We start from the raw sequence: 14,654 nt of genomic DNA, 5'->3' as shown, positions 1-14,654 counted from the left end.
GGGGGGTTTCCCTATGTTGGCCAGACTGGTCTCGAACTCCCAACCTCAGGTGATCCACCCGCCTCGGCCTCCCAAATTGCTGGGATTACAGGCGTGAGCCACTGCGCCCGGCCTTTACTGTGGCTTTACAGCATGTCTCAGTACCTAGTGGAGTGACCAACTCCTCCCCAACCCCATTACAACTTCACTCTTCTTTTTTTCAGAATTGACTTAGTTATTTATGATCAAGCTTTTTATTCTTGTGTATAAATTGTAGAATTGTTAAGTAGTTGAAAAGGTCTTAATGGAATTTTTATTGGCGTTGTAGTGAATTTATAATTCATTTCATTAAAATTGACATCTTTACAATTTTTAGTAATCCCATATAATGAGCATAGCATATCACCACATATTCAGCTGCTTTCTGTGTCCTGTAATAGCGTTTTAATCTTTTCCAATAAAATTCTTGTGTGTTCTTTGTTAACTTGATTCCCAAATTTTATAGTTGGTGCTGCTATTATAAATGATATTGGCCGAGTGCGGTGGCTCACACCTGTAATCCCAGCACTTTGTGAGGCTGAGGCGGGTGGACCATGAGGTCAGGAGTTCCAGACCAGCATGGCCAATATGATGAAACCTCATCTCTACTAAAAATACAAAAATTAGCCAGGTGTTTTGACATGCGCCTGTAGTCCCAGCTACTTGGGAGGCTGAGGCAGAAGAATTGCTTGAACCGGGAGGTGGAGGTTGCAGTGAGCTGAGATCACACCACTGCACTCCAGCCTGGCAACAAAGCGAGACTCCGTCTCTAAATAAATAAATAAATAATATCTATCTTCCATTACATTTTCTAGTTAGTTAGTGCCATTGTAGATGTACACTAGTTATGCTGTATCTTTGTTGAACTCTGCAGGAGTCTCATAGTTTGTTGATCCTGACAGTTTGTTTACACCCAGCTAGGTCTGCTGTCTCCTGTGTTAACGTAGTGACCAGGCTCTCCACAGCTCCCCTATTGCTGTCTAGTTAGCAGTTGTATTTGCTGGTGTTCCAGTCTTAAAGGGTGTGTTCTGTTTCTCTGCCAGTGTGATTTTTTTCGTATATTCTATTTCCTTTGCATTCTAATACTCTGTGTTTTAAAAATTCTTTTCAAGATCATTCAATAATAATTATTATGTATAATCAATAGCTGTTCATAAAACTGTATAATTATAATCAATTACATATAATTCACAAAACATTGAGAAAGTTGTGTGACTCTCTACTTTTCATTTGCCAATGTAGTATGATACATTAACGTTGCACCATCCTTTCATTCCTGGATAAATCTTAATAAAATTTTCTACATCTATCTGTACTCATATATGGAAAACCAGGAGTTCACAGTGACACCACCAATTCCAATGCAATACCACAAAAGTGAATTTTTTTGCCATTTCCGTATTTCTATCCCCTTTTCCTAACAGTGAGAAAACTTGACTTTCATTGTCTTTGATTTACTTGCCTATTTAATCAATTCCTCTGTGTGTAAGCCATCGCCCGGCTTCATAGCCATCCCCTCCCCAGCACAGAAGGCCTCCTCACCACTCTGGAGCTCTGACCCCCTGACCAGGCTACCCCCAACCCACTATGCAGACACCCTCCTCATCCCAGTCCAACTCTGGAGCACCCAGTGGGTGTTCCTCACCTTCATTCAGCCTGCAGTTATCCTCTTCTTCATTTGATGTTTTATTTCCATCCTCTCTTTTACTTTTTGTCTAGGAGGGGAGGATTAATGGTGTATCCACTAATCTTTTTGAAGAGTAAATTTAGAGCTTTCTTAATCTTCTCTTTCTCTCACCCTCTTTTGTCCTCTATCTCATTGATTTCAGCTTTATCTTTATGTTTTCCTCCTTTCTTCTTTTAATTCACTCTTGTTTCAGTCTTTCTTTTTTTAACCTTTGGATGAGTGATTTAAAGCTATAAATATTCTTCTAAATACTACTTTATCTCACACAAGTTTTCAAAGTTTTCATTGTTTAAATTTTAGTTCAAAGTATGTTTTTTAAGTTTCTCTTTCTTCCTTCTTTAACCCAAGAATTGTTTAGTAGCGAGTTTTTTAGCTTCCAGCAAATGAACAGAAGGGAGGATGTTATTCTTTCATGCTTTAATTATTTTAATTATTATACTATGATCAAAGAACTATGATCTCTATGATGTAGATTCTTTGAAAGTATGGCATTTTTGTGGCTTAATACAGGATTGATTGTTGCAAATATATATGCATATATATGCTACATATATACGCATACATACTATATATGCTACATATATGTGTCTATAAATAAATAAACTGCAGTTTATTAGGTAGTTTACATCTTCACTTTTTTCATGCTTTATCTATCAAACTCTAAAAGGCGCATATAACGTTTTCTAATTACAATTGCTGATTTATTTATTTCTCCCTTTAGTCCTGTTAGTAGCTACTTTATGTATTTGAAGCTATGTTGATATGTTTATCTTTATTATTATATCTTCTTGACATATTGTTCCTCTTACCAAAATATAATATCCTAATATTCTGCTTGTCCACTTCGATGTTTTAAAATTCTGTTTTGTCTGATATTAATATTAAATATTTCTATAACCTTTCTAACTCAGGAATAGAAAGCCAAACATCGTATGTTCTCACTGATATGTGAGAGCTAAACTATGAAGACTCAAAGGTGTAAGAATGATACAATGGACTTTGGGGATTTGCAGGGAAGGGTGAGGGGGCAAGGAATAAAAGACTACAAATACACTGCTCGGGCAATGGGTGCACCAAAACCGTACAAATCACCACTAAAGAACTTACTCATGTAACCAAATACCGCCTGTACCCTAAGAACCTATGGAAAAATAAAAAATAAAAAAAGATAAAAGAATACTAGGAAAAAAATTAATAAACATTTCTATAACCTCTTAAATCTCCTATAGACAACATACTGTTAAATATTATTTTTAAAATTTAATTGGCAAATATTTGTCTTGGGATTGATGAGTTTAATCCACTTACATTTATTTTACTATCATGTTGGTATTAATTCTACCACCTTTTTTCTTTCTTTCTTTTTTCTTTTTTCTGAGATAGTCTCAGTCTGTTTCCCAGGCTGGAGTGCAATGGTACAATCGGCTCACTGCGACCTCCGCCTCCAGGATTCCAGCGATTCTTCTGCCTCAGCCTCCCAAGTAGCTGGGATCACAGGCAGCCGCCACCACACCCTGCTGATTTTTGTATTTTTAGTAGAGACAGGGTTTCACCATGTTGGTCAGGCTGGTCTCGAACTCCTGACCTCGTGAACCACCCGCCTTGGCCTCCCAAAGTGCTGGGATTACAGGCACAAGCCAACGAGCCTAGCCCTATCCAACACTTTAAAAATTACCTCTTCGCCAGGCGCGGTGATTCACGCCTGTAGTCCCAGCACTTTGGAAGCCTGAGGTAGGCAGATGGCTTGACCCCAGGAGTTCAAGGCCACTCTGGGCAACATGGTGAGACCCTGGGTCTCCACAAAATACAAATATTAGCCAGGTGTGTCGGTACGCACCTATGGTCCCAGCTACTCAAGAGGCTGAGGTGGGAGGATCACTTCAGCCCCGGAGGTGGAGGCTGCATAAGCCGAGATCGGGCCACTGAATTTCCTGCCTGGTCGACAGAGCGAGGCCCAGTGTCAAAAGAGAAAAAAATAAAATTCCCTTATTTAATCCTCATAACCTTATCTAGTGCCACGTAACAGAACTTAGTGGTCCAAAACAACCACTTTATTGTATCTCATTATTCCACGGGTTGATCTGGCCACAGCTGGGCAGTGCCTCTGCCAGGTGTCTTACACAGTCCAATGGCACTGTGCTGCTCCACGTGGCATCTGTTCCTAGGATCCCTTGAAACGGCCGTGGTGGCCCAGGGCTCCTGCTTAAACACGGGACTAGGCAGTCCCAGGGCAGCACTTACTCTGTATCCTATTGGTCAAAGCAGTCACAGGCCCGCCTCTTGTGGGAGGAGCTACATGCAGACAGGGTGGGACAGAATTTTTTGGAGCCCGTCTTTGTCTGTCAGTTACCAGCCCATTTTGGGGACGGGGACACTTAACTAAAGAGGTTGTTAATTGCCCAAGGTAACAGAGCTAGTAAGAGGCACAGCTGGGATTCAGACCCATGCAATCAGAGCATGGACTCAGCCACTAGTTTTAAAAATTTTCTCCTTCACTTCTAATCTCCACTCCTGTCTCCTTCCTTCCTCCATTAGGCACCCACTCTCTAATATGTTTGATATTATAAATTGAATATGTATGCATCTTTGCAAAACATATTGTTTTGTGAGTATATGTCTTAATTTACATCAACGATATTACAACTTTTTTTTTTCACTGAACACTGTTTCTAAGATGCCTCCATGTTGCTGCGTGTACTACCTCATTGCTAATGGCTGCTTGAGATTCCATTTTACTTTTCCATTCCCTTAATGTTACCTCCAGCTCCCTGACCGAGCCAACAGTGCTGTGATGGACATCCTCGTACTCATCCGCGTATGAGCCTGTCAGAGAGTTTCAGTGCATCAGTATCCATCAGTGGGAGTGCTGGGTTATTGGACGCAGACATACTTAACTTCACTATTTTGGTATTGTTCTCCAGGAGAATTTCATTTTAGACACCCCTCCCTGCAGTAGTAGCTGAGTTTTCCCATGTCTCCATATCCTTTCCAACACAAGCTATTATTTATTTGTTCATTGTCGCCAATCTGATAGTATAAATCTGTGTTTTATTGTTATATTGCTTATTTGTTCAAATTTACATTTCTGATTTTTTTTCCTGTTGGGTTCCCTATCTTTTCCTTTTTAGTCTCCCTAGTCAGTTTGATGTCAGACAAAGTCATCTCTCATTTGTTCAACCCTCTCTTAATTTTGTCTATGGTATTCTTTGTTGAACAGAAATCCTTAATTTTGACATAGTCAGTTGTGAGTTTTGCTATGTAGTTTGTACTATGGGTAGTCTTATTTAAATTTAAGAAGTCTTTTCTCATTCCTGAAGCACAAAGTTATTCTCTCATATTTTCTTTCTTTAGCTTTAGTCTTATCTTTCACCCTTAGGCCTCTAATCTGTCTGGAGTTCACTTTTGTGTATGGTATAAGATAGGGATCTATTGTTATCTCCCTAAAGCAGGCAGTTTTTTCATTATCATCCACTAAACAATCTACCCTTTGCTCATTCATTTGTAGTGTCACCTGTATCATATATCCAGTTCCATATAAACATGGGTCTCTTTTTGAGCACTCAGTTATGGCTTCAGTCTTTTTTGTCTGTTCCTGCATTATCTCACCATTTATCTTACTGTGTTTTTTTGTTTTTTTTTTTTTTTTCCTGAGACAGAGTCTCACTCTCTCTTGCCCAGGCTGGAGGGCAGTGGTGTGATCTTGGCTCACTGCAGCCTCTGCCTCCCGGATTCAAGCGATTCTCCTGCCTCAGCCTCTGGAGTAACTGGGACTACAGGCATCCACCACCACACCCAGCTAATTTTTGTATTTTTAGTAGAGACGGGGGGGTTTCCCTATGTTGGCCAGACTGGTCTCGAACTCCCAACCTCAGGTGATCCACCCGCCTCGGCCTCCCAAATTGCTGGGATTACAGGCGTGAGCCACTGCGCCCGGCCTTTACTGTGGCTTTACAGCATGTCTCAGTACCTAGTGGAGTGACCAACTCCTCCCCAACCCCATTACAACTTCACTCTTCTTTTTTTCAGAATTGACTTAGTTATTTATGATCAAGCTTTTTATTCTTGTGTATAAATTGTAGAATTGTTAAGTAGTTGAAAAGGTCTTAATGGAATTTTTATTGGCGTTGTAGTGAATTTATAATTCATTTCATTAAAATTGACATCTTTACAATTTTTAGTAATCCCATATAATGAGCATAGCATATCACCACATATTCAGCTGCTTTCTGTGTCCTGTAATAGCGTTTTAATCTTTTCCAATAAAATTCTTGTGTGTTCTTTGTTAACTTGATTCCCAAATTTTATAGTTGGTGCTGCTATTATAAATGATATTGGCCGAGTGCGGTGGCTCACACCTGTAATCCCAGCACTTTGTGAGGCTGAGGCGGGTGGACCATGAGGTCAGGAGTTCCAGACCAGCATGGCCAATATGATGAAACCTCATCTCTACTAAAAATACAAAAATTAGCCAGGTGTTTTGACATGCGCCTGTAGTCCCAGCTACTTGGGAGGCTGAGGCAGAAGAATTGCTTGAACCGGGAGGTGGAGGTTGCAGTGAGCTGAGATCACACCACTGCACTCCAGCCTGGCAACAAAGCGAGACTCCGTCTCTAAATAAATAAATAAATAATATCTATCTTCCATTACATTTTCTAGTTAGTTAGTGCCATTGTAGATGTACACTAGTTATGCTGTATCTTTGTTGAACTCTGCAGGAGTCTCATAGTTTGTTGATCCTGACAGTTTGTTTACACCCAGCTAGGTCTGCTGTCTCCTGTGTTAACGTAGTGACCAGGCTCTCCACAGCTCCCCTATTGCTGTCTAGTTAGCAGTTGTATTTGCTGGTGTTCCAGTCTTAAAGGGTGTGTTCTGTTTCTCTGCCAGTGTGATTTTTTTCGTATATTCTATTTCCTTTGCATTCTAATACTCTGTGTTTTAAAAATTCTTTTCAAGATCATTCAATAATAATTATTATGTATAATCAATAGCTGTTCATAAAACTGTATAATTATAATCAATTACATATAATTCACAAAACATTGAGAAAGTTGTGTGACTCTCTACTTTTCATTTGCCAATGTAGTATGATACATTAACGTTGCACCATCCTTTCATTCCTGGATAAATCTTAATAAAATTTTCTACATCTATCTGTACTCATATATGGAAAACCAGGAGTTCACAGTGACACCACCAATTCCAATTCAATACCACAAAAGTGAATTTTTTTGCCATTTCCGTATTTCTATCCCCTTTTCCTAACAGTGAGAAAACTTGACTTTCATTGTCTTTGATTTACTTGCCTATTTAATCAATTCCTCTGTGTGTAAGCCATCGCCCGGCTTCATAGCCATCCCCTCCCCAGCACAGAAGGCCTCCTCACCACTCTGGAGCTCTGACCCCCTGACCAGGCTACCCCCAACCCACTATGCAGACACCCTCCTCATCCCAGTCCAACTCTGGAGCACCCAGTGGGTGTTCCTCACCTTCATTCAGCCTGCAGTTATCCTCTTCTTCATTTGATGTTTTATTTCCATCCTCTCTTTTACTTTTTGTCTAGGAGGGGAGGATTAATGGTGTATCCACTAATCTTTTTGAAGAGTAAATTTAGAGCTTTCTTAATCTTCTCTTTCTCTCACCCTCTTTTGTCCTCTATCTCATTGATTTCAGCTTTATCTTTATGTTTTCCTCCTTTCTTCTTTTAATTCACTCTTGTTTCAGTCTTTCTTTTTTTAACCTTTGGATGAGTGATTTAAAGCTATAAATATTCTTCTAAATACTACTTTATCTCACACAAGTTTTCAAAGTTTTCATTGTTTAAATTTTAGTTCAAAGTATGTTTTTTAAGTTTCTCTTTCTTCCTTCTTTAACCCAAGAATTGTTTAGTAGCAAGTTTTTTAGCTTCCAGCAAATGAACAGAAGGGAGGATGTTATTCTTTCATGCTTTAATTATTTTAATTATTATACTATGATCAAAGAACTATGATCTCTATGATGTAGATTCTTTGAAAGTATGGCATTTTTGTGGCTTAATACAGGATTGATTGTTGCAAATATATATGCATATATATGCTACATATATACGCATACATACTATATATGCTACATATATGTGTCTATAAATAAATAAACTACAGTTTATTAGGTAGTTTACATCTTCACTTTTTTCATGCTTTATCTATCAAACTCTAAAAGGCGCATATAACGTTTTCTAATTACAATTGCTGATTTATTTATTTCTCCCTTTAGTCCTGTTAGTAGCTACTTTATGTATTTGAAGCTATGTTGATATGTTTATCTTTATTATTATATCTTCTTGACATATTGTTCCTCTTACCAAAATATAATATCCTAATATTCTGCTTGTCCACTTCGATGTTTTAAAATTCTGTTTTGTCTGATATTAATATTAAATATTTCTATAACCTTTCTAACTCAGGAATAGAAAGCCAAACATCGTATGTTCTCACTGATATGTGAGAGCTAAACTATGAAGACTCAAAGGTGTAAGAATGATACAATGGACTTTGGGGATTTGCAGGGAAGGGTGAGGGGGCAAGGAATAAAAGACTACAAATACACTGCTCGGGCAATGGGTGCACCAAAACCGTACAAATCACCACTAAAGAACTTACTCATGTAACCAAATACCGCCTGTACCCTAAGAACCTATGGAAAAATAAAAAATAAAAAAAGATAAAAGAATACTAGGAAAAAAATTAATAAACATTTCTATAACCTCTTAAATCTCCTATAGACAACATACTGTTAAATATTATTTTTAAAATTTAATTGGCAAATATTTGTCTTGGGATTGATGAGTTTAATCCACTTACATTTATTTTACTATCATGTTGGTATTAATTCTACCACCTTTTTTCTTTCTTTCTTTTTTCTTTTTTCTGAGATAGTCTCAGTCTGTTTCCCAGGCTGGAGTGCAATGGTACAATCGGCTCACTGCGACCTCCGCCTCCAGGATTCCAGCGATTCTTCTGCCTCAGCCTCCCAAGTAGCTGGGATCACAGGCAGCCGCCACCACACCCTGCTGATTTTTGTATTTTTAGTAGAGACAGGGTTTCACCACGTTAGCCAGGCTGGTCTCGAACCCTTGACTTCAAGTGATCCTCCCGTCTTGGTCTCCCAAATTGCTGGGATTACAAGCGTGAGCCACCGCGCCCCGCCCACTACCACCTTTTTTCATGTCTCATATTTTGCCTGTGATCTCATATTCTCCTGGGGATTTGGACTACCTTAGCTAGTGATGAGTATTCACGGTGAGAAGAGCTGAATCCCTGGTGGATCAGCAGGGAGGGCGGGGCACACACCGAGGGTGGGAGATCCTCTGGTGTTGCCGTTTGGACTCAGCCACTCCCCATTTGCCACAGGTTAGCATGTGACCCTGCCCTCAGGGAACCTCCACATACCTCCATCCTAGCGGAAGTTCCTTCTCCCTGAATCGCAGTCAGCTCGCCTTTGAAGACGGGAAGGCTGGGGAAGAGGAAATTCCGTGCGGCTGGCAGATCTGCCTGTACCTATTTTGTATGCACCTACCCGAGTGTGCGTGGAATGCAGCCCTAATCTTACCCCGCTGCCCGGGAGCCACCGGGCTGCTGTTGCTCTCTGTTGTTTTCTGGGGTGTGATGCCTCCACGGAGAAGCATTTCACAGGAGGGAGACAAGGACGCTGCTCTCGGCCCATCCCGTCCCCTGGCTGTGGTGTCCTGTGCTCCACCCGCACCTTCTGTAGACCCCGTGTTCCCTCTTTTGTTTTGTTTGGTTTTCTTTTCTCAGACTCACTAACCATTATCTCACTTATTCAGCGCTTGCACGAGTGACTGGGGAAGGGGACCAAAAGTCAGGGTAAGTTTGCCATACTATCTGCCATCAGCACTTCTCCAAAAGTCCTTCTTGGAATCCTGCAGTTGCTATGGGGACAGGCCATGGGAAAGAGACCAATAACCTTGGCTCTGGTGCCTCAGCCCCATTCAGCCAGTTTCTCTCTGCTTTATAGAGTGGGGATCTGGGCTAGATTTAATTGGGAGGAAAAGGATTGCGCTCTTAAAAATGATAATGTTGAAATTTGTTAAGTCCTTTTTTATTCTAAAATTCTAGGTAGCCTCATCTGGCTCCCTGGTTCATGGGAACTCTGTGTTTACCAAAAGGCAGTGAAGTGCTTGGTAGGAAAAAGCCTGCACCGCACGGGTCTGTCTTACATAAAAATGACACCCACACAGCTCTCCTGGCTCTCATCCCTTCCCCAGTGCCAGAAAGGAGGCAGCCTTGACTTTCACCCAGCTGCAAATAAGTAACGCTCAGTAGACATCTGAACTGGGTTTTACTCTCAGATAGGGCTTAAAGACTGCTGATGTTAGGAATTTTTGTTAAGTCAGTCTTGAGATTTGTGAGAGAGAATGTCTGGAAGCCACCATGAGGGCAGCTCTGCAGAACACCGGTCCCAGTGCAGCCGGTGCCAGGGAGGCCAGGCAGGCGGCAAGAAGGCCTGCGGTGGGGATGTCCCCAGCAAAGGGTCGGCTACATTACTTTTACAACGTAAGAACTGAAACTGTGTTTTCCTGGCCGTTAAACAGCACACTCAGACAGGCTTTTGGGCACATGGCAATTAACTTTGCTAACATATAAAATGTCACTGGGTTTTCTCCATCACTGACTTTCTTTGTCACTCCCCCTCTCTGGTAACTGCAGGGGTGAAACTTTGTTAGATACCTCTGGTTTGGCAGCTGAGGGTGCCCACGGCTCAGCCATGTCCCTAAGATGCCACATAGTAGGTGCCCTGCTCACTCAAGGCTTGCCTCTATAAGGACGTCTCAGCCACTAGGGCCCCAGAGAGGCCAGGCTGAGCTGGCCCAGAGATGGAGACGAGATAAGGAGAGTCTAGGGAAGCCATCTAAGTCTCTATCATCTGGGTATTGGTGGCTCTAGTCCAGAGTCTGTGTGAGGGCCCAGGACTCCGACCTCATGGGCAACATCTTACAGCACAATTAGCAGTCCTGAGTTAGGAGGTCTGCTATGTGAGGAGAGATTCCCCAAAGGCATGCACCATTCTGGACAGTACGCCAGGGTCACGGGGCAGCTCTGGCCGGGTCAACCTTTGCAGGTCCACAGACTCTTGGCATTAGGAGGAAAAGGAAAAAAAATCTAACATTTGTTAGTAAATCTGCTTCATCCCAGATGAGAAGGACTAAGAATCAGTCTCAGCCATGGTCTGCAAAAGACAAGGGACTTCAGTTTTCTTGTTTTCGGTGTTTTTTTTTTTTTTTTTTAAAGACAGGGTCTTGCTCTGTTGCCCAGGCTGGAGTGCAGTGGTGAGATCACAGCTCACTGCAGCCTCAACCTCCTGGGCTCAGGTGATCCTCCTACTTCAGCCTCCCGAGTAGCTGGGACTACAGGTGTGTAACACCAAGCTTGACTAATTTTGTGTGTGTATATGTGTAGAGAGTGGGTTTTGCCATGTTGCTCAGGTTGGTCTCAAAGTGGAGATCTCACCACTGCACACCAGCAGGAGATCAAGACTCTGTCTCAAGCATAAAATAAAAGAAAATTAAAAATGTACTGTGTACTTGAAAGTTGCTTTAAAAAGTAGATGTTAAATGTTTTCACCACAAGAAAGCTAGCTTGATGTAATCATTTCACAATGTATACACAGGTCAAAACATCACATTTCACATCATAAATACATCTAATTTTTGTCCGTTATACCTCAATAGAGTGAATGGGAGAAATAAGAATATTATGTGACATACACCGCATATGCAAATATCATCTTTAGTATATTCTGAAGAGTAAAATTGTATTACAAACTAAAAAAAAAGTCATGCTATAATGCTACGTCTGGGATTCACTTTAAAATAATCCAGTGGATGACAGAGTAGAGGGTGGAAGTATGGATGAAATAAGATTGGCCATATGTAGGTAATTGTTGAATTCCGGTAATAAGTATATGGTGTTCATTATACTACTCTCCAGTTTCACATAGGCTTAGGTTTTCCATTTGTGAAGTTACTTGTATTAAAAAAAAGAGAGAGAGAGTTGGGCACCACTGCCTGATACACGTTCTCTCTAGAAGAACTCACTGCTCTGCAGGGACAGGGAGCTGAGCAGAGCGGAGCCTGTAGCTCACAGGCTGTAGGCTCAAGGTTGGTCATTTTACATAGAGATGTTAAGTATATGAAGTCAAACATGATCAGAGTAGTACAGTAAGGCAGTGGGCTGACTGTGCAGTAACTGTAGGTAGGGGAAGGGAAGCAGAGGTCAGAGAAGAGGCCTCAGGCTCAGTGCCAAGAATGATGCTTTTGGTCACGGACAGAAGGGCTTCAGAGCATCCCGTTAAAAAAGAAAACTCACATCCTGCTAAGATCGGAGGGTGCCGATGAGGCTGTCACCCATCGGACAGTGCTACAGTGATGGAGGCATCCCACCACACTCTAGAAACAAAAAGAAGACAAATGTCAACAAGATCCTCTGAAGCCTCGATTCTGCTATTATCAAGTGTGCGTGTGCATATGGCTTAGTTTGAGGCGGGGGATGCAGGTTCCGTGATGAGAGGGATGGTTCTCATTAGCTTGTTCTCGAGGCTCTCTTTGTGCACCACAAGGTTAATACAGGAAATATGGAAGGTGCTCAGACTGCCAGGAGCAGCTGCTTGTGGGCAGGTCAGCCCTGAGTAAAGCTTCCCCAGGCCCACACCATGACTGTCCTGCCAATTGTTCATAGCACCCAAGCATCAGCTTCACTCTGGTGGCTGAGGGGGGCCACTAGGAGGGCACATGCTCTGCAATCCATGCCAACCGGGGACGTGGAGGGCGGACCCTGTGTCACAGGGCGGAGCAGAGTCCTTTGCCACCCAAATGACGAAAAAGGAGAAAAGCTTGTGAAACAAAGCCCTCCGTGGCCCAGGTGAAGAAAAACATCTAGACAGATGAGCAAAACGTGGTTCCTCTCCTAGCGGAAAACTTATCACTTTAAAAGATTATTCTGACCCAGAAAATAACCCTCTTGCCCTCCCCCGCCCCCACCCCACATACATACATCATGCATGCATACACACTGAAAAACTCCTGTGGCACAGACACACAGTCACACACAGCATTAGAAGAATCCTGGGCCAGGTCAACTCTGTTGTCAGTATCAGCAAGTCTCTAAGTGAGCCCTCTGGAACCCCTGTGATCCCCTCTCTTCCCTCTCCCACACCCCTGATGACAGCTCCTTGTGGCTAAGTTCAGCGCCACGTAAAGAAGTGCCTGCAACAAGCTTGCTTGAGGAGGAAAAACAAGGCGGCAGGTGTCAGAAGCAAGTCACCCCCGGGAGAAGCTGGGGAGAAGTGGCCACATGCCCCTCTGGGGTCAGGATTAGAGCTAAGAAAAAGACTCGCTTGTCTCTACAACTACCCAGTAGCTCTTCTGAACATAAGAGGGGTCACAAGCCCAGACAGGGTCAATTTGTTATGAAACAAATCAACGGAGGGCAGGCAGCACATATGCTCACATTTCCTACCTCTCCCATCTCTTCTTGGAACTGAATGAGCCCCTTCAAACAGCAGCCTTCTGGAATCCTGTCAGTTTCCTCGTTTTCCCCAGAGACAGTATCCGCGCACTAACTTATTTCCAACTATAACCATCCAAAGTCAGGCCGGGTGCGGTGGCTCACGCCTGTCATCCCAGCACTTTGTGAGGCCGAGGCAGGCAGATCACTTCAGGTCAGAGTTCAAGGCTAGCCTGGCCAACATGGTGAAACCCCCTCTCTACTAAAAATACAAACTAGCCAGGCATGGTGGCATGCACCTGTAATCCCAGGATTACAGGAGGCTGAGGCAGGAGAATCTCTTGAACCCGGGAGGTGAAGGTTGCAGTGAGCTGAGATCATGCCACTGCACTCCAGCCTGGGCAAGAGTGAGACTCTGTCTCAAACAAAGCGAAACAAAAAAGTCATTTGCATCAGGTCATCCATTTCCTACAGAGTCTGCTGAAGAGCACACACAGAAAAACAAATTGCCTAAGAGCAAGGTGCCCTGGAGTCCACCGTTAAGGGGCTGATCTCATTACCGTAGTTTAGGATTCGGGTGCCAAGGATGACAAAAGGAACCGCCTTCCTTTATTTCATAATTCAGTGTTTCCCAACCTTCCACTGTGCATTTTGGGAAAGATTTCTCCCAGCAACCTGGGTGGGGAAAGGAGGAAAGTCAGCTCGGGCTGGGTCACATGTTGCTCGGGCGTGCCAGAGGCTTTGTCCGCTGGGGATACTTCGGTCCCCTTTCCCAGCTGAGGCCTTAAACTATTTGTTTAGATGAAAATCTGAAATAAAACTACAGCTATCGTCAAGCACAGGCAGGAGATCCTGTCATCTTAGTTCCACGGATCAAGCAGAGGGTCAGTGTTCAGTGTTTGTGCAGAGCACAGGCGTGATTTTCCAGCAGCAGAGGACAGCCCCGTGCAGCCCTGTGAGCTGGGGAAGGTGGACAGAGGTTGGCCAACTGGCAGGAGCCAGGAGATTTTCTTCATGTTTGGGTCTCAATGGAAAACTCAGAAGTGACTGCCAAACATGTTCCGGGAATCTTCTCCACTTCCCAGTTGAGCGCTGAGCACACGGGGCACCTCCACAGTCACAGTCATCTTCGGTTTTTAACAACAGGGGCAAAGGTTCCCATGTGACCGACCTGCCTCCTGTACTGACAGTATTCACAAATGCCTCCTTCCTGCCAGAAATGCAGAGGGACCCAACAGGCACCCGGCACCTCCACACGGTGGAGACAAGCCACGTGACTGAGTGTTTAAAGCAAAAAGAAGGGAAATCAAAGCATTGAAAAATGATTTGGAACAAACAAGCACGATGGAGGCTACTTCGGGGGAAAGCTGATGTTTGTCTAAAATGGAAAAATCCAAATGCACTTTCCAAAGCATCAAGCTGGGAATAGTCATTGTCCCTCATATAATATT

Source organism: Colobus angolensis, unplaced genomic scaffold (genome assembly GCF_000951035.1).
Source record: "Colobus angolensis palliatus isolate OR3802 unplaced genomic scaffold, Cang.pa_1.0 Scaffold206, whole genome shotgun sequence".
Taxonomy (NCBI): Eukaryota; Metazoa; Chordata; class Mammalia; order Primates; family Cercopithecidae; genus Colobus; species Colobus angolensis.
This window is presented reverse-complemented; position numbering follows the sequence as displayed.